The 27488-nt window shown below is 36.2% G+C and overlaps 1 pseudogene; it reads right to left on the reverse strand.

The window, feature by feature from the left end:
- Window positions 1-8089: 8089 nt before the first annotated feature.
- LOC107858230 overlaps window positions 8090-27488 on the reverse strand; it is a 33183-nt pseudogene continuing 13784 nt past the window's right edge.

Here is a 27488-nt window from a genome sequence, read left to right on the forward strand (position 1 = left end):
TTTGCTATTTTCTGATTTTTCTTTTCTTCTTCTCTTTTCCTTCTCACGTTCTTCTACTGTGAAGGTGTGTGTAAGTGTATGAGTGTTTGCGAAGAAGAAAATTAACGTATATGTAATATTGTGCGGGTGAATTGTGTTCCGTGTGTGTAATTGATGAATGCAAATATGAAGGCTGCTACATCTGTGAAAGTATATCTGAGTTAGTAAATTATTATGTAAATTTTTACTCCGTTTTTGTCATATACGGATGAAAAATATATACTTCACTGCATATAAACTCACATAATAATTCATGATATCACTAAAACAATCATATTATGATTCTATTTACAACAATTCGAAAAAAAAAATAAAAAATTCAAGATTGAATAAAACCTGTGATTGCTTGAATAGGATAATAAAGTGAAAAGTAATCGTTGTTGAAAACTTTGAACGGAACTTTAGCTTCGACTTTCTTCTTTTTGTTTCTTTTGTTTGATGTTTTTTTTTGTGCTGATTTTACTCTGTGTTTTTCTTTCTTCACTCTATTTTTTTATGCAGTCTAAGCAGAATAATACGTCCTCTTTTTTTTCTCAGGGCTGAGAGTCCTTAAATAAAAGGATTTTTTGGGGGGGGGGGGGGGGGAAGGGTTAATAATAAAATAAGGGGAGGGGGGAAATTTGAAATTTAAAAATAAATTCTATTCTTTTTTTTAAAATTAATAATAAATAAGGATAAATAATAAATAAAAGTAAATGAATACATAAAAAAGATAATAGAACGATAATAATAATAAATATAAACATAACTAATTAATTTTTATATTTTTAAGAAAAATACAATAAAAATTATAAATAACATTAAATAAATATAATTAATACAACATTAAAATTATTTATTTTATTTAAAATTTAACAAGAAATATTTTTTTTTCTTAAATTAGAATAAAATAAAATAGAAATAAAATACCTCAAAAGTTTAGTTATTTACTTCTTAACTAAGAATTTATTAAAATGAAAATAAGAATTTAAATAATATTATATTAGTATAAATATAAATATCGAAAAATAAGTTAGAATACGAGGAGGATAAAAAATCGCGTGTTTACATTTTTGCTTCTCTTTGTGTGGAATCTCGAAGAGTTTTCATACAAAGAAGTAGGCAAGATATGATTTTTAACCCTTCAATTATTTGAAAGGTAAGAAAAAAATAAAATTAAAAAAAAATGTGACCGAGTCCTGGTTTTGGACTTCTACTTATCCCGGGTTATTAGGGAATCAGGTCACGAGTAGTTCAAAGGTAACATGATGAGAGAAAGAGTTAAAAGTCGAATGAGATTCCGTCGAGTTTCTAGTTAACGACTTCTGCCTTTACATTGAAATAAATAACAAAAAATAAAATGAAGATACAAGTGAGAGATCCTATCTATGCTGTTTTTTTTTTTGAAATATTTACTTGAATCTTCTTGACTTCTCAAATAGTGAGATAGTCATTATTCTGAGTTGAACTTGATACACGAAATTTTCCTCCTCATCGGCTTTTGGCATTAGAGGAGATCTTGACAATTGGTTTATTCTTCAGATTTTCTTCTGGCTTGGACTTTAAAATCTTTACCCTATTCTTCAGGCGGGCTTTTGAACTTGCAACTGATAATGTTCACCCTATTCTTCTGGGGGCTCTTGACTTGCTACTTCTTCACTCGGTTCTTCAGGTGGGCTCATAACTTGTAACTTCTTCACCCTGTTCTTCATGCGGGCTCCTAGACTTTCTCTTTTTTCACCCTGTTCTTTAGGCGGGCTCCTGGACTTACAATGTCTTCACCCTGTTCTTCAGGCGGGCTCCTGAACTTATAATTTCTTCACCCTGTTCTTCAGGCGGGCTCCTAAACTTACAATTTCCTCACCCTATTTTTCAGGCGGGCTCCTGGACTTATAATTTCTTCACCCTATTCTTCAGGCGGGCTCCTGGACTTATAATTTCTTCACCCTCTTTTTCAGGCGGGCTCCTGAACTTTTTTTTTCTTCACCCTGTTCTTCAGGCGGGCTCCTAGACTCAAAGTAAATAGTGAAATAAAAAATAACATCCCATTCTTCAGGAGGGTCCTGATAAAAAAAAAAAAAGTAAATTCCCATTCTTTAGGAGGGTCCTGAGCAAAAATAAATTCCCATTCTTCAAGAGGATCCTGTGCATAAAAATTAATTCTCATTCTTCAGGAGGCCCTGAGCATAAAAATAAATTTCCATACAACACACACATAAAAATTTGCCCCAGTTTGTACTGGAAAAATTTGACTGTTGTCAAATTTTAATGTTTTGAAAAATATAGTGACATAATAAATCAAAGCCTGGAATAGCTTTGATAAATTCATCTCCCAAAGAATAAAATTTACCATAACCGAAATCCAGCATTGCATGCTGTAATCCTGATTCTTGCATTGACAGAAATGTGAAATTGCATCCTTTATTTGAACACATTCTATCTCTGTTTCAAACAAAACAAAGAAAAATTGTGAGTTTTAAACACACGTGGTGGTTGGTTTGTGGTTTTCGGCTCTTGAACTGACTGTTCTTGCACTTCCATGCTTAACTCCTTTTCATTCCTTGATTGATATCCATTGACTTGTTATACATCTGCCCCAAAATTTTGACTAATGATACTCACAACTCAAAACATATTTCTCTTGTATAATATCTCAGGATTTAACTTTCCATACACTTTTTATCTTTCAATGAGCCAAAAATTGTGAAATCACGATCATTCTGAGTACTTTATTATACTTTGAAGTGTTGTCCTTATACGTCGATCCTTTGTCTTGCTTTGTACATTGAAGAAGTTGGTAGCAAGTTGGAGTCCTTTCTCACTTGACTTGACGTGAATTTGACTCAAACCACATATAAGACAACAAAAATTTTTGTTTGATGACTAGCACATAAAATAAAAAAATCAAAATAAAACAAAAAGAAAAAGACAATAAGTATCTCTTTTTCAAAACAATAGAAAAACTTATCTGAATGTGGAAACCGATTCTGATGATTATGACATGCATTTTGAATCAGATAACCAGATCTACCCACACCAATCATTACAACTTTCATTCATTTATTGAGCTTTAAATTTAGCTAATCTTGAACTCATTCCTTCTGGATAACAACTCTCCTTCGGCTAGTGGCACCTCAATGAGTTTTTGCCAATGAGCCTATCTCATTTTTATTTCCTTTTCAGCTTACAGTCACCTTATGGTGCCCAACAGGGTTTTCACCAATGAGACTCTCTATTTTTTCATTCTTTTTTTTATAAACATCCAAAATATGAAATATCGTGCACCCATAACATGTTTAGCCTTGACATTCTCAAAGATTGATTTGAAGGTCATTCTTTGGTTGTAACTTTGATTTTGGATAGGGTTAGAAAAAAAGGTCGGTATGAGGCTCAAAATTTACACAATATTGGGTAAAACATTCAACTTTTGGAATCGATTCTTTAAAAAAAAAAAACTTTTGCCCCAGTTTTCTTTCATTCTGGGTAATTTGAATTTTCTTTTGGTTGGACCGAACCCCGGAGTAGGGCTACCTATGTATCTTGTCATAGCAAGAATCAGGTCAAACGTAGTTCAGGCTCTTCATTCTTTTGCTTGATTTTAATTTTTTGATTAATTTTTTTTTCAACTTTTTTTTTTCACTTTAACTTGATTCCAAATGAGGGGTATGAAAAAAAACATAATAATCTCAAAAGCTGTAAGCAAAGGTTGATATATTATTTGGATAATAGAACAAAATGCCTGCATCATTTCAATCTTTTAAAATGCAAGTATAAAACATACATTAGTAGTTGTACATGAATATCATACATAATATCTTTTATTTGCATCAGCATTGACCGGCATTCCTTTCATTTTGCCTTCTATATCAGTTAGATATAACGTGTCATTAGGTAACACTTTCTTTTCCATGAATGGTCCGTGCCAATTAGGAGAAAATTTGCCTTTGGCTTCAATCGATGGGTAGGATGCGTCTTAGTACTAACTGACCAACTTCAAAATGTCTGTGACGCACCTTTTTGTTATATGCGTGAGCCATTCTCTTCTGGTATAGTTGTCCATGAAATATTGATGTTAATATTTTTTCATCAATCAAGCTTAATTACTCCAAACGAGTCTTGACCCATTGGTCACCACCAATTTCAGCTTCTAACACTACTCGAAGAGATAGAATTTCAATCTCTGCAAGTATAACTGCTTCAGTTCCGTACACCAACAAGTAAGGAGTTGCACCAATTGAAGTCCGAACTGTAGTACGATAACCCAACAAAGCAAAAGGTAACTTTTCATGTCACTGTCAGGAACCTTGCACCATCTTGCGAATTATTTTCTTTAAGTTCTTGTTGGCAGCTTTTACAGCTCCATTCGATTTCGAACGATAAGGAGTTGAATTTCGATGCATAATCTTAAATTGTTGGAACACTTCTTGCATCAAATGGCTATTGAGATTCGCAGCATTATTGTGACTATTATTTTCGGAATGCCAAATCGACAAATGATGTTGGAGTGAATAAAATCAACCACCGCTTTCTTGGTTACTAACTTAAAAGTCGCTGCTTCCACCCATTTCGTGAAATAATCAATGGCTACAAAGATGAACCTATGTCCATTTGAGGCCTTCGGTTCAATTTGTCCAATTATGTCCATTTCCCAAGCCACTAAGGGCCATGGAGCAGTCATTATATGTAACTCGGATGGATGGAACGGAATGTATCAAGTCTCCATGTACCTGACATTCATGACATTTACGAATGAAATTGATGGAATCACGCTCTATGGTGAGCCAATAATAACCTTCTCAGAGTATCTTCTTTACCAAAACATACCCACTCATGTGTGGTCCACAAATCCAAGAATGTACTTCAGTCATGATTTTTTAAGCTTCTTTAGTATCTACACACCTCAGAAGTCCCAAATCAGGAGTCCTCTTATACAAGATTCCTCCACTTAGGAAAAATCTACTAGACAAACGTCGAATGGTCCTCTTTTGGTTATCACCAGCATGTATAGGATATTTTTTAGTCTGAATATATTCTTTGATATCATGGAACCACAGCTTCCATCAAGTTCTTCTTCAACCATATTGCAATATGCATGTTGATCATGAATCTGTATATGCAAAGGGTCAATATAAGTTTTTACGGGATGTTGAAGCATCGAAGATAAGGTTGCCAAAGCATCAGCAATCTCATTATGAGCTCTGGGAATATGTTTGAATTTTACTGATACAAATCATTGACATAGATCTTGCAAAATACCTCGATACGGTAGGAGCTTTGAATCATGAGTCTCCCAATCTCCTTGGTTTTGATGGACTAACAAATCTGAGTCTCCTAACTCTAATAGTTCTTGGATTCCCATGTCAATAGCTAATCTCAAAACCAGAATGCATGCTTCATATTCTGCCATATTGTTGGTACAATAGAATCAAAGTTGGGCTATTATAGGATAATATTGTTCTGATTCAGATATAAGAATTGCTCCTATCCCCACTCTTTTTACATTAGCAACTCCATCAAATAAGAATTTCCAGCCTGAATGGCTATCGTCAGAAACAAACTCATCAACATACAATACGTCTTCATCAGGAAAATAAGTTTTTAATAGCTCATATCCCTCGTCAATAGGATTTTCAGCCAAATGATCAACCAAGGTTTGAGCTTTCATTGCAGTTTGTGTCACGTAGACAATATCAAACTTTGTGAGTAACATCTGCCATTTTACGAGTCTGCCTGTGGGCATAGGCTTCTGAAAAATGTACTTTAGAGGATCTATACGAGAGATAAGGTAAGTAGTATAAGATGAAAAGTAATGTTTTAGCTTTTGTGCTACCCAAGTTAAAGCGCAACATGTCTTTTCAAGAAGAGAGTACTTAGCCTCGTAAGTGGTAAAATTTTTACTGAGGTAGTAGATAGCCTATTCTTTTCTACCTGTGACGTCACGTTGACCCAATACACAGCTAAAAGAATTGTCTAATATAGACATATACAATATCAAGGGTCTTCCTGGCTCTGGAGGAACCAAAATAGACAGATTCGACAAGTACTTCTTTGTTCTGTCAAATGTCTCTTGACATTCTTCAGTCCATTCAACTTTAGTATTCTTCTTCAACAACTTGAATATTGGCTCGCAGGTTGTCATAAGATGAGAAATAAATCTACTAATATAATTCAACCTTCCAAGTAAACTCATCACCTTCGTTTTGTTCTTTGGTGGAGGTAAATCTTGAATAGCTTTTATTTTTGAAGGATTTAACTCAATGCTGCGCCGACTGACTATAAACCCCAGGAGTTTTCCAGATGGAACTCCAAATACACATTTTGCTGGGTTAAGTTTGAGATCATACCTCCGAAGTCTTTCAAAGAATTTTCTCAAATCTTTGACATGGTCAGACTGCTCTTTTAATTTAATGATCACATCATCCACATAAACTTCAATCTCTTTGTGCATCATGTCGTGAAACATTGTAGTCATTGCCCTCATATAAGTTTCCCCAACATTCTATAGTCTGAAAGGCATGACTCGATAATAATATGTTCCCCATGGAGTAACAAATGATGTCTTTTCTGTATCTTCTGGATCTATAATGATCTGGTGATACCCCACATAACAATCCACAAAGGATGGAAGACCATGTTTGGTACAATTATCCAACAAAATATGAATATTGGGAAGTGGAAAGTTATCTTTTGGACTTGCTTTATTTAAATCACGATAATCAACACACATCCAAACTTTGCCGTCCTTCTTTGGAACAGGGACAATATTTGCTAACCAAGTAGGATATTGGACCACTTGAATAACTTTATCCTCATGTTGCTTCGTGATTTCCTCTTTGATTTTTACACTCATGTCAGTTTTGAGCTTTCTTAGCTTTTGCTTGACAGGAGGAAAAGTAGGATAAATTGGTAACTTGTGAACTACCAAATTGGTGCTCAAACCGAGAATATCATTATAAGACCATGCAAAGATGTCTTTATACTCATGCAAAGCTTCAATTATAGCTTTCTTTTATTGTGGTTGAGCATGTATACTCATCTTAGTCTCCCTAATATTTTCATGATCTCCTAAATTGATCGCCTCAGTTTTCTCCAAATTGGGATTTGTCTTATTCTCAAATTGTTTGAAATCTTTGCTTATATCCTCAAATGCTTCTCCTTCATCGTATTCAACTTTTTTATTCATTATTTCAAAATTAGATTGGGTTTTTAAATCTAGTTGACAATTCTTCATGCATGTTATATCATTAGAATCGGCATAGAAAGAACTGTATGATATAAGATAAATAAATAAAAATCAGACTCAAAATAAAATGAAGGGAGACTGCACTTTATTAAAGACAAAGATATAAAGAGTTTTAACCTAAAATACCAAGTTAAAGATCTGAATTACAATACTAGAATGATTCAAATTATAGAAGGAGTAACAAACAAACTACTAAGACTTGAAAGAAAAATAAACAAACTACCAAGACTCCTTCATGGTAGGGAGAGGAGTGGCCTTCCAATTGTTAAGCAGGATATCAGGGGCGATAAACTGCACCTCTGCATTGCTGGTACCTTCCTCAATTTCAATCATATCAGCTTCAATGAACATATTCTGGAAAAGGTCCAATCAACTCTGTATCATCATCATTCACTGACTCTGCAGCAGGTAACATAGAGGACCCAACAATGTTGACTTTGATGAAGGATTCATGAAGTGGCGGTATCGGTTTAGTAAGTGTCCATGACTCTTTATTATGCTTATTAACCTTCTTTATATCTTCAGCAGTGGGAACGTATCCCAAATCAAAAGTACCAAGGTTCTCATGGAGGTTTACTGGATGAACCCTGCCTTGCAAAAACATCCCTAGACCTTTCCCTAGTTCGAAACCGTGCTTCAATATTTCATTTACTACCATAACAGATGCAGAGGCTAATTGTGGTCTTGCGATGAGATTCCCCTCGAGGATATGCTAAACAGCCACTACCTCAGAACTTTGATGAATCAATACTTCGTTGGCAGTATTTGCTTCGATGGAAGAAATAAAGTAGTCTTTATACATGAATAAGTCTCTTTCACCATGAACAACTATCTCTTGCCTATCACATTCAAATTGACTATTTGATGCAATGTTGATGCGACTGCTTTAGCACTACGAATCCATGGCCTTTCCAATAACATATTATATGAAGCATCAATGTTCAGCACTTGGAAATCCATAGCAAAATCCACAGGCCCTATTGTCAATAGAAGTTCTATTTCACCAATGGCATCAGTTTTTGATCCGTCAAAACCTTTGATGCATACATTGTTAGGTCAGATTCTTTCTACATTAACATTCAAATTTTGCAAAGTTGACATAGGAAAAATGTTAGCGCCTGGTCCTCCATCAATTAACACTAGAGTGACGATGGAATGCTCATATTTTACAGTAATATGGAGACCCTTATTATGTCCAGTACCTTCCACAGGCAATTTATCATCTGAGAAAGTAATCTTAATTACTTCAAGGATCCTTTCAACAACTTTTTCTGGCCGATTCACTTTAATCTCACTGGGAACACATGCTTCGTTAAGAATCTTCATTATAGACTTGCTGTGTTCTTTTATATGTATTAAGAAAGACAATAAAGAAATCTGTGCTGGTGTCTTCTTCAACTGTTCTACAACAGAATATTCTGGTAATTTCATTTTCTTTAAGAATTCTTCAGCTTTTTCATCAGTAACAGGTTTTTTGAACTTCATTCGTTCTTTATTTCTTTGTTTATTCTTTCTTAACTCTACTGGGGCATAACATCTTCCAGATCGAGTTAATCCACATACTTCATTAACATCTTTAATCACTTTTTCCCCCTTGTGTATCATCACAACACAATCATAATTCCAAGAAACTGCCTTATTATTAACCATAGGCAACTGTGAGACTGGTTTAATAACAATGGGAGCTACGGGAGATCCTTTTATGATTAAGAGAGGCTTAGGGTGTCTTCCAGGAACAATGAGTTTTGGCTTTACTTGACTTGACCCAACATTTTCTGAAATCTCTTTCCCCACCATCAAGGGAACATTTGATGATTCAGAATTTGTTATCACCACCTCCATTTCTGTAGGTTTTTCTTTTGTCAAATCTACAACATTTGTTAATTTTTTTGAATCAATTTTAATTTTAATGATCGGTTTGAAGGATATTATAACATCTTTACCACTGGGTATCACTTCGAGCATGTTTACTTCATTATGATCTGGCAACGGATTTTGATTAATAGTTGGAGCATTTGGAATTTGTACCATGATCTGTTGGGTATCAATCTGCCCTTGAATAACTCTTTTCAAATACCAACATTTCTCTGTGTCGTGCCCTGGGGCATCAGAACAATATTCACATCTTCTAGAATAGTCCAAGTTCTTCAAAGGAGGATTTGGGATTCTTCTCTCAATTGGGTTTATAACATTTATTTTCCTCGGCCTATGAAATAAACTGGTGTAAGATATTCCAATAGGGGTAAAATTATCTTTGCCCATATTATCCCTTTTGAATTCTGCTCTAGGCCAAAAATTAGACCTAGGAGGGCCTCTTTGAACTTGCGGGACTGGTCGATGATTTTGGATTGCTGGTGCACGCCATTACGGGTAAGAAGGAGCCCAAGCATATGGTTGTGCATTATAAATAGGATATTGGGGGGATGTAACGAAATATAATGGATTTTGTGCGTATGTTTGACGCACACTTCTCCAATTTTGTTGTGGACCTGTTGTGATAGTTGCTACATCTTCTTTTCTTTTCTTTCCCCTGAAACTTCCTGCACCACTTTAAATGGCCTGTGTTGTTGATTTCAAAGCAGCCTGGCTGATGATCTTTCCTAATTTTATTCCATTCTCTACCATTTCTCCAACTTTAATAACTTCAGCAAATGTGCTTCTAATTGTAGAAAGTAAGTAATGGAAATAATCTGGTTCTTGTGCTTGCAAAAAGATATCAATCATATAAGATTCCTTTATTGATGGTCTGACTCTTGAAGCCTCTTCTCTCCATCTAATAGCATATTCTCGAAAACTTTCAGTCATTTTTTTTCTCATGTTGGTAAGCGTAGTGCGATCTGACATTATCTCAATGTTATATTGAAATTATTGAATGAAATCCTGAGCCATGTCATTCCATACGTGCCAACGGGAAATGTCTTGGTCAATGAACCATTCAGAAGCCATCCCTGTAAGGCTTTCTCCAAAGTAAGCCATCAATAATCTTTCTTTTCCACCTGCTCCCCATAATTGATTGCAAAACTTTTTCAAATGAGCTACAGGATCGTCGTGTCCTTTGTATTTGTCAAACTTTGGCATTTTGAACCCTATCGTCAAATGGACATCAGGACACATACACAAATCCTTGTATGAAACACTTTTTGGTCCACCTAATCCTTGCATATTTCTCATACTCTACTCCAAGCTTCTAACTTTTCTAGCCATCTCCTCCTGTTCCTCATTCTTAACAATCTTCTCAATCATGATAGGAGTATTGTGTTGATGAACATGATAATGTGTATTTTGGGATTTAAAAGTCATTTCAGGAGGATACAATATATCATGACTTGGTTTCCGCATATTCTTTGGTACTGTCTGTTGAGTACCCGCAGTAGCTGGTGCTACAAAAGTAAAAAATGGGTTATTTGTGACAGACGAATTTGGTGGGTGCATGGTAAAAGTACCAGCAACGCCAGACATATTAGCAAATGGGCCAAATCCTGGTGGGTAAAATGGATCACTAGTTTGAGCTGGGTCAGAATTTGGATCATTCAAAGTCGAAAGTCCAGGGATTGAAGAAGATAGGGCTTGTCCATTCAACCAAGCTTGGTACATCTCTGCCATCTGTTGTTTTAATGAATTTATTTCTTCCATTGATGCTACTTCCTATGAAATCAACTGATTTTACTCTTCTTCACTATCAGACCCTATACCTTCTCTGCGGGTCATTTTTCTTTTACCCTTGTATCGGGTGTTATACGGATGTGTTGCCAGTTTAAACCACAAACCAACCACCACTTACTTTATTTTTCTGTAACCAAGTAGCAAACGGGTGAGTGTTATATTTTTAACACATTATAATGCCAAGTTATATGTCATGCTTCTTTATGCATTTTCCAACCTATCATGGAAGGCTTTGTGTTTCATCCTGGATTTTCTACGCATATTTTTTCAAAAGTTATGATCGAACCCTTTGGAGGGTTGCCTACGTATCCTGCCAGGACATGAATCAGATCTTACATAGTTCGGGAGGAATTTAACAAAATAATTATTTTGTCTTTTATTTGAAGAAAATAAATAAAGTAAGTGAAGTAAAACATATGTAATATATATAAAAATAAACAGTCAACTTCATTACATTCTATAATATAAATACGACAAAATAACTGACCCAACTCCTAAAATAAAACCTACTAACTAACACCTGAAAACTAAAAGACATAACATCTAAACAAGAAGTTTTAAAATAGAAAATGAAAAACTATGACAAAGAAAACAACTATCCATTCAAGGAGACTTCGGCTTAATATGTCCTCCCAAGCTCAAGTATATGTCCTCCAATGAAGTAGTGAGACGCTGTGCGAAAGCTGGTACTTGTGCCAAAAAGTCCTCATGATCCAACTGCTAATAATCCAAACCCATTCTGGCAGTATCCTGTGCTACATGGTGGACCTTCCCTCGAAGGAAACTGAAGGCCTGATCCCATTCATGGGCATGTTGATCTTGGAAATCAACCATCTTTCTTGCACGCTATTCATGAGCAGAAGCAACCTCCAATTGTTCTCGCAATATTCCTCTTTCACGGATCCACTGAGATCTCTCTCGATCAAATTCTTCTTGCATGTCCTTTTCAACTTCTTGCAGTTGCTTTCGGTGAGATGTAGCAAGTTCTAAACGTGTGACCCCCTAGTGGTAGCCAGTTTGATTTGTCCCCAAAGTGCAACCTCAATATCTGCTGATTTAGCTTTCTCTTCAGCTAATTCCCTTTGTTATTCGTCTATTTTTGCCCTGGGATGCTATAATTCTGCTCTCAAAGCTTGGTTGGCCTCATGATGTTCTCGTATGACTATCTCAATCCCTATCCTGATTGCAGCTTCCTGATCTATAGGTCTCCTAACCGATCTTTCTGGTCTGAGTGGCGGACTCGACTGTTCTTCAAACCATTCACGGTAATTTGGGTGCACTTTTCCTTTCTCATACTCTATGACCATCGTTTCAATCCCCATGATATGGCAACCCTCCCAAATCTGCTGGGCTAAATCCTCCGAAAGTGGGATCTCTGGTATGATCTCAAATACAAACTCGGTCATATTTTTCGTAATGGGAATTATTTGATGTCTTCCTAATTGACGTAAAACTCTCAATGGAATATACGGTTGAACACCCCTAATACCCATTAATAATAAGAATAGCTGAATGACAGAACTATGTATGACTTGCCTCCAAGGGAACCAAGAGAGATTCCAAGTTATTTTATCTGCTATCATAGAACGAAAAAGCTTATCTCAATATCTAACTTTTTCTAGGCATTTATATTTCTCTAACCTCTCTTCGTAATCTTTGATGCGATTGAATCTTTCAGGATTAAATTTTGTCATTGTAGGATGTCGGTAGAGATGCTCCACAATCCACATCTGTAACAAGATATTACATCCCTAAAAAAAACTCTTTCCTTTCTGACAAACGGTCAAAGCACGATAGATATCTATCAGTATCATTGGTACCATAGTGTAATCTTTCTTAATCAATATCTGTACCACCCCCGCTAAATGAATATTAATTTTTTCTTCTCTCCTCAGGAAAACCATAGTGCCTAAAAAGGCTTTCATGAATACAAATCGTCTGTGAACTTTCCAAGCCTCAAAACTCCCCTTATTACAAAGTTGTTTACCGTACTTTTCAAACCCCTCTTGTCTTCCATATCTGTCATACAAAAATTGCATGGAAACCTAACCTTTTTTCATTGATTCTTCTTTTGAGTTTCGTATGTTCATGAGCTTGCAGAATCTGTTTATCGAAATGATTCTTGGGGCTATAAGTTTCTTCCGATGCATTATCCAACATACGCTGCTATCTCCTCTACAGTAGGAGTCAATTCAAAATTCGAAAAATGAAACACATTGTTCTTTGGGTCCCTGAAGGTTAGTAACGCATCAATCACCTCTCTATTAGGCTTGATTGTCATAATACTTGTCAAAAAATTCAAATACTTATGTATCTCGTCATAATCAAATCTATCCATTTCGTTCCACCACAACCAAAGCTGCAAAGAGGTACAATCCATAACCTGAAGCGGTACACTCCCATTCCTCTTTCTCTTTGGACGTTTTCCACGAACAGAAGGAGACATTTTATACCTATTGATAAGGACATGAGATTAATCAATGTCTAGACTTACACAGGATTTAATTCATTAATTTTTGAAAAGAATTTTTAACTTGACTCGCGAGAACAGTGAGACCATTAAATTAGGACCTAGATGTAATGAATGATTTTATTAAACATCAAAGTGAGAGAAACATGAATGATAATATTTTTAGGAAAAATACCTATTTAAATCGACTCTATCAAGAACTTTGCAATAATAGACTTCTAGACAATTTTAACTCTATATTTGGAGACAGTACTCTCTAAGTACATTTAAAAGAATAAAAATAGAATAAAATGATTTAGAAATAAAGAAAACAAGAATGATTGTTTTATGAAGTTGTATAAAATTTTTAGCCTTTTGACCCCTAAAGATTCAGGATTGTTAAAATATATGTTTACATATTTTATTATTTTATGAAAATTCAGCTCACGACCCTTAAAGGTTCAGGCTATTATGATTTTTATGTTAAAATTAATTTTAAAAAATAAAAAGGAAAAGTAAAATAAAGATAATAATATTCATGAAAATAATCATTTTTTTCTTCTTCTTATTATTTTTTCAACAATATCCTTCAATAAATTTGTGAATAAATATATTATTATTATTATTTCAAAATTGGGTCGTATCCCGGATAGGACATCCTGCTTATCCCACTAAAAAGTGAGAATCAGACCCTCGTAGTTCATAAAAACCATAAAACAATGTTACTAAAATTTTTCTCTTTTTTAAAATAAAATTTTTCTTTCAAAAATGATTCACTAAATGTGACGATAATTTAACCTCTTGCATTTTAATGTTGCCTAAAATCTGGCCAACACACAAATAGCCTTCCAACAAATGTCAAAGAGCATGTAGGATGCACGTGTTGGTCTTTATAAAGTAGGTTACCTGTCCTAGACAGACCCGACTCCTGTGTCGAGTCCTGCTAAGTCAAATGCATATGATGCAAATAAAGCGGCACCTAATAGGGATAACCAGATTCTGAGTTTTCAGTTCATCTAAGTTTAAACCTAATAGGGATAGGTGTCTAGACTGGCTTACCCGAGCGGACACTCGAGCTAGGGAGGGACAACTTGGTCGGTAGCAGGGCAACACCGCCTTCATTGTAGATCCGAACCCTGCCTAACATGTGTGACTATATCCTTCACCAGGTGCCTTGACACTTCGGCTATCTCAAAAAGAAAGTAGGATGCATGCGCTGCATTCCTTCTATCCTATTTCAAAGACTCAGAGGGGGTGGGCAAGAGAAGACAGTATATAATACAGTTCAATCAATATCTAAGCGGTAAATGAGCGACAAGTAGCACATAAGGCCAACAAACACAAAATCAACAATAATTAAAGCAAGTACATGTCAATATAAAAAGTTCAAATTTTTATTATTTCCCAGCAGAGTCGCCACAGATGTCACACCCCTTTTTCGCCCGCAGCTATCGAGGTCGAAGGGTTTTTCCAATTAAAGCGACGGTTTTGAATAGGGATTATTTATTTACAGAGTCGTCACTTGGAATTGAGTTTGGGTGTTCCAAGTCACCTTTTTGAATCCCTAGTAAAAAAGAAATGACTCTTTATTATGGTCTGCGAAAACAGAATTCCAGGTAAGGAATTCTGTTAACCAAGGGGAAGGTGTGAGGCACCCCTCGAGTCCCGTGGTTTTATCACGATCGCTTTATTGACTTATCTTGACTTAAACTATTTTGGATAAATTATGTTAAGGCCTAAGTTCGCTCATTTTTTATTATATTTAAACTTGTCTATTATCTTCGATATTAAATAAATCAATAAAAAATAATTTAGAAAAAATATTTACCAAGGTGGATTATTGCATCCTTGCATTACAGATGCGTATGCCGCATTCTTAATTCGAAATGAATATTTTTAAACTTGTCTAGAATTTTCCTAAATTCTTAGTAATAAATTAATGCAAAATTCATTTAAAACTATTAACTAAACTAAAGTAGAATTATTATGCTCTATTAATAAAATAAATAAAATATACAAATTTATTATTTTATGCTAATTTTATTATTAACCCCAAATTTATTATCTTTAAATTGATACAAGTCAATTTATATATTATGAGATAAAACAAATACGAAAATTCATGAAAATATAATTCAAACACAAATCTCCAAACAAAACAAATAACATAATGACAAACAACACCTACTTTAAACAAAATACAAATAATATTAAATCTGTTAGCATCAAATTTATTCTTATTCCACTTTTACTAATTATTAAATAAAAAAATAATTTTATATTATATACAAACATAGGGACATAGGTACTTATCCTAAAAGGAAACAATAATAAAATAAATATAAAGATATCCTCTCTTCTACGTACATTCAATATTCCAAAAAAAATTATTTTTTTTATAGATTTTACAGTATTTATGGCAGCAGTGGAGGCTGCCGGAGTAATGACGGAAAAAGGAGAGGGATGGCGACGGGTCATCGGTGAATGATGGCTTCAGTGTTAACGAATTCTAGCGAATTAATTCGCCGGAAAAAGGGGTTGCACGGTTTGGGTTTTTCCGGCGAGCAGCAGCGGGAATAGCCACTGAAATTTCGACAGTGATGATGGCTGGAAGCACCGGCAGTGACTGGCGGGGCCACTTGGCTCATGGCGCGGTTGAAAGCTTGTCGGCAAAGTGCCGAGCGGTCAAATCCGGCCAAATTTAGAAGTTGTTCCGACAAGTATGAAGGAGGCGACACCGGAGTTCGCCGGTGTTGAGTGGTTTCCCGATGATTCGGATTCATTGGTTGTCGGATAAAAATGACAATTCCGGCGACAATTCGCCGGAAAAATTCTAATATTTTTTTTATACTATCTTTCTTTGCTATTTTCTGATTTTTCTTTTCTTCTTCTCTTTTCCTTCTCACATTCTTCTACTGTGAAGGTGTGTGTAAGTGTATGAGTGTTTGCGAAGAAGTCAATTAACGTATATGTAATATTGTGCGGGTGAATTGTGTTTCGTGTGTGTAATTGATGAATGCAAATATGGAGGCTGCTACATCTGTGAAAGTATGTCTAAGTTAGTAAATTATTATGTAAATTTTTACTCCGTTTTTGTCATATACGGATGAAAAATATATACTTCACTGCATATGATATCACTAAAACAATCATATTATGATTCAATTTACAACAATTCGAAAAAAAATAAAAATTCAAGATTGAATAAAATCTGTGATTGCTTGAATAGGATAATAAAGTGAAAAGTAATCGTTGTTGAAAACTTTGAACGGAACTTTAACTTCGACTTTCTTCTTTTTGTTTCTTTTGTCTAATGTTTTTTTTGTACTGATTTTACTCTGTGTTTTTCTTTCTTCACTCTGTTTTTTTTATGCAGTCTAGGCAGAATAATACGTCCTCTTTTTTTTCTCTGGTCTGAGAGTCCTTAAATAAAAGAATTTTTGGGGGGAACGATTAATCATCAGATAAGGGGAGGGGGGAAAATTTGAGATTTAAAAATAAATTCTATTCTTTTTCTCTAAAATTAATAATAATACATAAAGATAAATAATAAATAAAAATAAATGAATAAATAAATAAGATAATAGAATGATAATAATAATAAATATAAACATAACTAATTAATTTTTATATTTTAAAGAAAAATACTGTAGACACGTAATTTTGTCCCTTCCCGATAGCACTTTTTACCCATTTATACCTTATCCTACCGTATACCCTCTCCCATGTAATTACAACCCACAAAAATACAAAAAAAAATAACTCTCAACAAAATTCCTAACAAACTTTTATTCTTTTTAACATCCTAACAAGCCTTTCAATGAAAATAAGACACATCACCCCTTACCCCTACTCTCACCCCTACCCCACGTGACCCCTCCCTTTTCTTGGCCACAAAGAAAATATACATAGAGAGGAAATTTCCAGGAAAGACACGAAAAAGAAAAAAAGGACCATTTTTTTTCACTTTATGATATATATATATATATATATATATATATATATATATATATATAAAGAATACACACTAAGGAGGGGGGGACATCATCCATCATCACCATAAAAAAAGAAGGTACTCAGAGGGGCTCCAGTTTTTTCACCACCATAGACCCTTCTTCCATTTTTCTTCACAGTGACCATACTCATACTCACTGATTGAAAATCCACTCACCACCTTCTCAATTTTCACTCTCATGCACCACACACATACACTCTATTAAAGCTCACAAACACACGACGAACATAGAAGAATAAAAATCACAAGGAAGAAGAGCAAAAAATGGCGTGAGAACCAATGAAAAGAAAAAAATTTGGTTGTTTGGCCACTATTCCGGTGACAATTTCGCTGACGCTCATCGTACTCTTTTGGTCTCCGAGAAAGTTCAAATCGGGAACCGATTATCTCGCCAGAACAGTCCATTTTTCAAACATTTTCAGGTGACCCCAGTTAGAAAACACCCAAGCTCGCTGGAATCTGACCTACTTCTGTCAGTTCTGGCCATCGCTAGCTCGCAGGAGTTCGAGTTGTGCGAGTGTTTAGTTTTTCTATTTGATTTTTTTTAAGCTGGGGGTTCCTCTATTTTAGTGGTTCATCATCAAGAACAGGGTTTTGAGTTCTATCGATTGTCGTTTCTGGGTTTGGATCTTGGTTTTCATATTGAGGTTTTTAGCCTTATCTTGAAATCTGTTCGGCTTTTTGGGGGTTTCATTTGGAGGTTCTGATCGTTTCTAAATCCTATAAGTTGTTTGTCTCGGGATATTGAATTGGTTTTGTTTGTCGTTGGGGTTCTGTTCGAGGATTTTTGGTTTTTGGACTTCCTTATTATCTATGAGAATGTTCAATTGAGGTCCATTTCTTAAACCCATTTCCTGTTCTTTATTTTGGTTGTTCGAATTGGCTATGATTATGTGTTTGTCTGTTCTGATTGTTGGATGTTTGCTGATATTGTTGATATTATGATCATGTGCTTGGTGATATGATTCCAAGGGTATGAGGAACTAATTTGTTTAATTTTAATTGTGCTATTGTCAGAAAGGAATTCGGGGGGAGTAAGAAGTTGTTAAAAGTTGAATGTAGTTAAATTTTGGTTCGTTGTTATTTTGTTCAATTCGGGATAAGCATGAATATGATGGATTTATGATACGTTGAAACAGATAGGCAATATAGGTTCAGGTAGGCAAATTTTAGAATTTGTTGTTTCGATTGAATGTTGGAATGTGCGTATGAATGTTTCTTTCTAGCTTGTCGTATTTAATTCAAAATGTATTCATTTAACCGGGGAATGTCCAAGACACATTGTATTTATTCACCAGGGAATGCCCTGACGTACTATGTTGGCGGAAGACGTTCGTGAGGAAGGCCCGAGGTATCGGGTAAAGCACAGGAGCGTAGTTAGGATTAGCGTAGGTTAGATAGGGTTTGTTTTTCGCATTTTTTATCTTTGGACTGTATAATTTGGACTGGACACTATATTTTTGACTCATTTTGTTTTGTTTGTTGGTTTGTTTATTTTACGTGTCTTGCGTGGTTTATACATTTGTAGTGCCAAATTAGCCGATATGCTTCACCAAGCGACCGTGGTCAAACCATGGGATCGAGGGGTGCCTAACACCTTCCCCTTAGTCAACAGAATTCCTTAGTCAGAATCTCTATTCGCAAACCAGTCTAAAAGAGTCAAAAATAGTTTTGAAAAGGATTTTCCAAAGGTGACTTGGCACACCGGATTATGCCAAGTGGCGACTCCGAATAAAAAAGAAAAAAATAATAATAAAAATGCAAAATAGTCCTTTTTTCGAAACAAAATTTATTTTGTCACTTTAATAATAAAACCCTTTCGAACTTAAAATCACAATCTTTTGGTAGAAAAGGGGTATGACAGCTCTGGCGACTCTGCTGGGGAACGAACCTTTCCAGAATTCGAGTTTATTTTTTGTGGAAGTCGTATCAACTTTTTTAGGCATTATGGGTGTATAAAAATTATTTGTGATTATTTTTTGTCTTGTTGTTATCACTGTTGTGCGTTTCTGTGCTCTTTGTTTACAGTTTTTATTTATGTGTTACAACTTTATATTTGGCATCATGTGCATAACCTGAGTAATTTTTTCTGCAACAAGTCCGTAGGACATGTTGTGTACACGACCTATAGTTGAGTCACTCTTATCTTAGGGGGAGAGCCGTTGGCTGGTATAGAGTAGGTGGACATCTAAAGCAGCCACTATCGACCATACGCTCCCCCGAACAGCTTTGTTAGTAAACCTCAGCGTAGGTCAGCCTTTAGGTCATACTTATGTGCATCATATTGTGACCTAGTGGGTCCCATTTGGTCCTTTGTAGGAGACTCACCTCTGACGCATCCCTACGTGCTAAATATTGCATCTTTGTGGGTAATAGGGTCATTTGACGGACTGATTTGGGGAAAAGATGTGTTAGAAATAAAGTGTGTAGGTAATGAAAAAGTGAGTAAAAAAAAAGAGTTTCGTAGTTTTAGAGTTCTTTATGGCTTTTGTTTTTCACAATCCAAAAATTCAAAAAGATTTTTTTATCTTTCACACTCATTTTCTTAAAAATACCAAAAAGATTTTTCTTTCATAGTTGTTGATGTCAATGTTATGTGAAGTGTCTAATTAATCCTTAATTGTCCAATCTGGACGAACTAAACATACCTGATTCCCGTCCCTCGGGATGGGATACGTAGGCAACCCTCGGTGGGTCCGGTAATCTTTATTTTTGCCTTTGTCTTAGCCTTAGCCTAGGTCTTTCCCTTCATAATTTAGTGCTATTAGAAGGTCTTAGCCAAGTAGGCTGATTTTATTCAGTGATACTGTTCGGTGAATTGGAGTCATAAAGTGGTCTGTCCCTTCGACATATGTCCGCGTCAAATTCCCAAGGGTTGGGAATCTTTCGTTCCTGTCAAATTTTTTAGATAATGTCTTATGTGTTATTACAGGATGGATCTGTCCACAAAGTCCAGACTCCAGATGATTGGTAAGGTGCCCAAAAATTTAATCAAATGGTGGGGCACGTTTAACTATGTCAAGCAACAGGGGTTGGCAAAGAAGTTAGGCACTCTCACTTCCCTCCTAGAGCTTACGCCCCGCCCATACCTGATTGAGGCTATATCAACTTTTTGGGATCCAAGCTGTTTGGTGTTTAGGTTTGGAAATTGTGAAATGACGCCTACTCTGGCAGAGATATCTGGTTTCTTTAAGTTGCCTTACATTAAGAAAACAATGATTCGGGCATGGACTCATTCTCCCACACGGTTTCTTCATGGTTGTGGTTTAAAGGCCAATAACCACTTGACGTGCCTTAACCAATCTTGGGTCTCCTTTGATTATTTGTATGCTCGGTTTGGGCCTTTAGACGGTTTTGATTGCTTTTGGGATGATTTCTATACAACTAAGGAGAATTGGGAGAAACGTCCTCTAGAAGTCTTCACTCTCACCTTGTTGGGCATTTTCATCTTTCCATTAGATGAAAGACAGGTTAATACTTGCTTACAGACTGTAGTGATGGTCTTATTTCATAAAAAGCTAGGGGAAACATTCACACTCGTACCTATGATCTTGGCAGAAATATATAAAGCTTTAACCGAGGTGAAGGGTGGGATGAAATTCTTTGAGGGAAGCAACCTAATATTGCAATTGTGGATGATGGAGCACTTGCATGATCCTTCTTTGATTAGGTTAGATGTGATTGATCATTTTATGCCTGAACGAGTGAACGCCATGAATTAGAGAATGCGTTTTGATAAGTTCTCACTGCAGATAGGGATTGATGCTTGGATTGAATTTCTTGAGTTAAGAACTGAAGACAATATTCTGTGGACCTATCTCTGGTTTTGTCTAAAAATAATCTTATGTGGTTGTCGGATGCAACCTCTTTTAGTCTTGTTAGGAATCAATTGCACCAGACTGTACTCTTCTTTTAGGGTAATGCGCCAGTTGGGTAGACTGCAGAACGTTCCACCGGAAATGGACCTTCTGAAGGATGTCGAGCATTTTAAGGATCAAGCCTTAGACGAAATTAAATACAAAAAATTCTGGAATCACGCAATAAAGCTAAGTGTGGATACTCTCAAAGTAGGTCTTGATAATCCAGGGTACACTCAAACATATGATATCTGGCTACAAATCATACCTCGGGGTATTAGTAGGCCATTGCCCTTGCAACTTAGAGGAAGAATACATGAAGAATGCATTGTCGATGACAGTCATGATGAAAGTGCGGGGGCCAAAATGAAGACACTGAGAGTTCAGTTATCAGATTTGCTCAAGATTGTAGAAAGGTGTCCGAACAATCTCTCAGGTGCACTCTCTATGAAGCGGGGATACGTGCTAGAAACTTCTTCCCAAATATCAGGGTGTCTTTGCAGGATATACTACAGAGTTTGAATGAGAGAAAGAGAACTTCATAGATAGGTCCATCTCAGCCAGGGTCATCCCACAATGCACTAATGTGAAGGAGCAACTCTTATCTTTTATTTAGTTTGAGTCCTTTATTTTTTTATCCTTATATTGTTGTGTCTTTGTTGAGTCGGGGTCAAGTTTGTTTTAAACGTTAAGAGTCTTTACTAGGAGTATTACGCATGTTATCTTATGGGTCTAGAATGTTGTTTATTCTTTGTTGATCAGTTTTAAGATTTCTTAAACTCGAAGTTTGTTTTTATTGTCTCTTTTATGAAATGTAGTAAAGTTGCGGAATTGTTTCCTTTTGTGTGTTCTTTCTAAAAAAAAATAAAAAAAACTTCAACTTTGTGGTGTTTATGCATGCATTGCCCGAACTATGCAAGATCTGATTCATGTATAACATGATACGTAGGTAACCTACTTTTGGGTTTGATCTAATCATTTTGTTTCATTGTTTTTCATTATTTTTCCTCTTTTAAATAAAAGCAAAAGCCATAAAGAATGATAAAACAAAGGTAGATAGCGAGAGAAGAAAAGAAAGAAAGGATGATGAGAAAGAAAAGGAAGGAAAGAGACTGATGCAAAAGAAAAGAGAAATGAGGGAGACAAAACAAAATCAAAAGAGGTGTGGTTATTGGAAAGAAGCAATTAAATGTAGGAGAATGATCGGGATGATGTTAAAATGACCTCGCTACCCTCAAAGACTATTAGAAATGAACATGAATCTAGGACAATTTTACCAATGTGATTCCCATGCTTGTTGTGTGGCCTAATCCTAACGGATTTTATCTTTAATGAGCATGTTCTTTCAGATAAGTGGTTGGTTTGTAGCACTCTGGCTAGTCATCCGTACTTCACTAGATCAAAAGCAAAGCTTGCCATGGCTAGTAGGGAGATTGAAAATTCACTCATTGACCCAGATCAGGATCCCAGGGAAAAAAGTTCAGAACTCAATGATAATCCTGTTGCAACAAAGGAACTATAACTCATGGCGCAGAAATTGGAGAGTTTAGAACAAACCATGAGGAATTTACAGGGGATTAGAGGTTATAAGAGTGTTTTCTACAAGGATCTTTGCATGTTCCCAGACGTCAACCTTCTCCTCGATTTTAAAATGCCCAAGTTCGAGAAGTATGCTGGGCACGGTGATCCCGTGGCACACTTGAGATGTTATTGCAACCAATTGAGGGCTGCAGGGTGAAGGGAAGAGTTGCTCATGGCTTTCTTTGGCGAGAGTCTTTTCGATCTGGCTTCAGAATGGTTTGTCGATCAAGATATCGATAAGTGGAACAACTGGAATGACTTAGCTTCTGAGTTTGTGCAATATTTTTAGTATAATGTCGACCTGATTCCTGACAAAAAATCCTTGGTCAACATGAAGAAGAAAAGTACTGAAGGCTTTAGGGAATAAACGATAAGGTGGGGTGAACAGGCTGCCAGGGTGAAGCCTCCAATGAAGGAGAGTAAGCTGGTAGAGGTCTTTATTCAGGAACAGGATAAGACCTATTTTCAACATTTACTTCCGGCAATGGGCAAGTCTTTTATTGAAGTCCTAAAAATGGGAGAGATGATCAAAGACGGAATAAAGACCAGCTGAATAGTGAGTTTTGCCGCGTTGAAAGCCACCACACAAGCAATTCAAGGTGGATCTAGCACGTTCGGAGGTAAAAAGAAGAAAGAGGACGTGGCGACCATTATAGCTGAAACCCATTCCTATCCCAAAAGATCGCCTTACCCCTATCCCTAATCCTAAGCCCAAGTCTATGCCCAAGCTCCATATATTCCTCACCACCATTACTACCCTCCACCAAACCCTTTATATTTCTTTATATTCCATTCCACCACCCCAGTACCCAATATATAGTGCACAACCATATGCCCAAACCCCCTCTTACCCGCAATGGTGTGGCAATCTCCATAAAATCGTCCTTCAGCTCCACCAAATTACCAAAACCCCTCTAGACCCGATTTCTAACGTAGGACCGAGTATAAGAAAGAGAAGGTGGTCAAAAATCATTTCACACCTCTTGGGGAGTCGTATGCCAGTCTGTTTGATAGGTTGAGAAAGTTGAAGGTCTTGAGCCTAATTCAAGGAAGGCTTTCAAATCCACCTCCGAGAAATCTTGATTATTTGTTAAGATATGCGTATTATTCCGACATGCTGAGGCACGATATCAAGAAATGCGGGCATTTGAAGAGAGCTATCCAAGATTTAATTGATGCAAATCAGATTCTGGTCCAGGCCCCGGAAGTTCCAAACATTAACTAGAATCCATTGCCAACCCATGCTGAAACCAATATGTTGGAGTTGATATACGATGGCAAGGAGTCGCCAATATGTTATAAGCCTATTTTCAGAATACAGACTAAGAAGGACAAATCAGTAAATGTGGCGGATTCATTGAAAGCAGTGTCTTTAAGCCAGGAAGGAATAGGAGAAGATAAAGTCCAAGAAAGCACAAAGAAACCCGTGATCATGGTGCAAGGAGCCAGAAAAGATGTTGGTCTAAGTCAAGACAAGCCTAAGTTGACGGTGATAGGAGCTCTGGGTAAGCCTATCTTGACGGTGAAAGGAGCATTGAAAGTGCCTTTTGTTCTCAAACCGGTGACCCAACCTCCGATAGTTGATATGAAAGAGGTTCCCTGGAACTATAAGTGGACTGTGATAACCTATCAAGGGAAAAAAGTAGTGGAAGATGTAGATAAGGTAGGGGGTTTGACTCGGTCAGAAAAATATTTCGTGCCTGAAAGTTTAAGAAAGTCCAAGTCAATTGTGAATGGACCTTCATCTATCAAAAAACCTATCACCAAAGAAGAAGCTGAGGAATTTTTTAAAAATATAAAGTTGCCAGAGTATTCAATAATAGATCAGTTGAAGAAAACCCCTGCTCAAATTTCCCTCTTATCTTTGTTGTTGCATTCAAAAAAACATCGTGATATTATATTGAAGGTATTAAATAAAGCATATGTTCCTAGGGAGATTACAGAAAATTAGCTTGAGAAAATAGTTGGAAAAATCTTTAAGGTCGATCGAATCAGCTTCTCTGATGATGAATTGCCTGTTGAAGGTACGGGTCATAACCGAGGTCTTTACATTATGGTGAAATGCAAAGATTTCTATGTCACTCATGTCATGATTGACGGAGGTTCAAGTGCAAATATCTGCCCTATTTCTACTTTGCAAAAGTTGAATATTGCTGTTGAGAGGATCAGGCCCAACAATGTATGTGTCAGGGCTTTTGATGGTGCAAAATTGAACTCCATTGCCGAAATAGAACTAATGTTGATTATAGGGCCTGTTGAATTCACCATAGAGTTTCAAGTATTGAATATAGACTCTTCTTACAATCTATTGTTGGGAAAACCGTGGATCCACAAGGCCAAGGCGGTTGCATCTACATTGCACCAAATGATCAAGTTTGAGCATAACAGGCAAGAAGTGGTTATTCATGGTGAAGGGGATTTGTCCGCCTATGAAGATTCTTCATCGTCCCTTATTGAATCAAACAATGTAGAGGATACATTTGTCTATCAAACTTTTGATATAGTGTCGGTGAATTGTATCGTTGAAGGGCAGGTTATTCTGGGACCACAATTGTCTTCAGATTCTATTGTGATGGTGAGTGAGCTTTTGAATTTTGGATTTGTGCCATGGAAGGGTTTGGGAGTGTCTCTGCACAGTATCGTTCTTTCCATGTATCCAAGAGAGAACATAGGCACTTTTGGTCTGGGATTTGAACCTACGACTGAAGATTTGAAGAAGGCCAAGGGAAAGAAAAAAGAAACATGGTCACTCCCTTACCCAATCCCGCTACTCAATAAATCATTTGTCAAGAGCGATGCCATAAAGCATGTAGAATTTGAAGCTGAATTAGTTGATGACTTCCAGAACCTGTTGATGGATGTTGACATAGTTGAAGCAGGAGAAGGTACCAGTAAGGCAAGCATGCAGTTCATAAGTCCTGAGATCCAACTCAACAATTGGGAAGTCACTCCTCTCCCATCAGGAGGGAGTTTTGGTAGTTCATTTTGTTTTTCTTTCTATTTATTCGAGTTATTCCAGGGTTGTAATTTAGAATTTAGCTTGTTTACATTCTGTTGTCATTTGTGTTTGAACCCTTCTATCTTTTCCTTTTAATGAAATACAATGTCCCCTTATTTTGTGTCTAATATATTTTGATTTTGTCTTTTTCTTTATACAGTTCTCTTTATGCTGATTCTAATGACATGACGTGCATGTGGAATTTTTAGCCTGATCTTAAAATCCAAACTAATCAAGATATAATAAAGCAAGAGGGGGAATATGATGAAGAAGAGGCACTAGAGGAAATGAGCAAAGAGTTGGAACAGTTTGAAGACAAGCCAAATCCTAATTTGAATGAAACTGAGCCAATCAATCAAGGGAATCAAGAAGATGTTAGGGAAACTAAAATCAGTGTACATGCTTTGCCACAGCTAAAAGATGGAATGATTCAAGCATTAATTGATTATAAGGATGTTTTTGCATGGTCTTATGATGATATGCCTGGTTTTAGCACTGAATTAGTGGCTCATAAATTGCCAACTGATCCCATATTCCCCCCTGTGAAAAAGAAGTTGAGGAAGTTTAAAACTGATGTAAGCATTAAAATCAAAGAGGAAATCATGAAACAACTTGAAGCCAAAGTCATTCGAGTGGCTCTTTATCCTACGTGGTTATCCAATGTTGTTCCTATACCAAAGAAAGATGGCAAAATTTGAATATGTATTGATTACCGTGATTTGAATAGAGCAAGTCCAAAAGATGGTTTTCCACTGCCCAACATCCATATTTTACTGTACAACTGTGCTAAATATGAGGTTGCCTCTTTTGTGGATTGCTATGTCGGATACCACCAGATCATTATGGATGATAAAGACGCGAAGAAGACGTCTTTTATCACACCATGGGGGACCTATTGTTATCGAGTGATGCCGTTCGGTTTGAAGAATGCTAGAGTAACATACATAAGAGTCATGACCACTATGTTTCATGATATGATGCATAAGGAGATTGAGGTCTATGTAGATGATATAATTATTAAGTCAAAAAGTCAGGCTGACCATGTTAAAGATTTAAGAAAGTTCTTTGAAAGGCTTCGTAGGTATAATCTCAAGCTCAACCCGACAAAGTATGTATTTGGAGTTCCGTCTGGAAAGCTATTGGGGTTTGTAGTCAGTCGTCGGGAAATTAAATTGGATCCCTTAAAAATCAAAACCATTCAGGATTTGCCCCCGCTTAAGAATAAGATAGAGGTGATGAGTTTACTTGGTAGACTGAAATACATCAGTAGGTTTATTGCTTAACTCACAACCACTTGTGAGCCCATATTCAAGTTGCTGAAAAAAAGTGTTGTGGTAGAATGGACTGAAGAATATCAGTAAGCGTTCGATAGAATCAAAAAATACTTATCAAATCTGCTCGTGCTGGTACCACCAGAGCCTGGTAGGCCTTTGATCTTATATTTATCGGTCATGGATAATTCTTTCGGTTGTGTCCTGGGTCAACATAATGTCACTGGCAAAAAGGAGCAGGCTATTTATTATCTTAGCAAAAAGTTCACTGCATATGTGGCCAGGTGCACTCTTCTTGAAAGGACGTGTTGCACCCTAACTTAGGTAGCACAGAAGTTGAAGCATTATCTTTCATCCTACACTACTTATCTCATCTCCCTCATGGATCCTTTG

Source organism: Capsicum annuum, chromosome 2 (assembly GCF_002878395.1).
Source record: "Capsicum annuum cultivar UCD-10X-F1 chromosome 2, UCD10Xv1.1, whole genome shotgun sequence".
Taxonomy (NCBI): domain Eukaryota; kingdom Viridiplantae; phylum Streptophyta; class Magnoliopsida; order Solanales; family Solanaceae; genus Capsicum; species Capsicum annuum.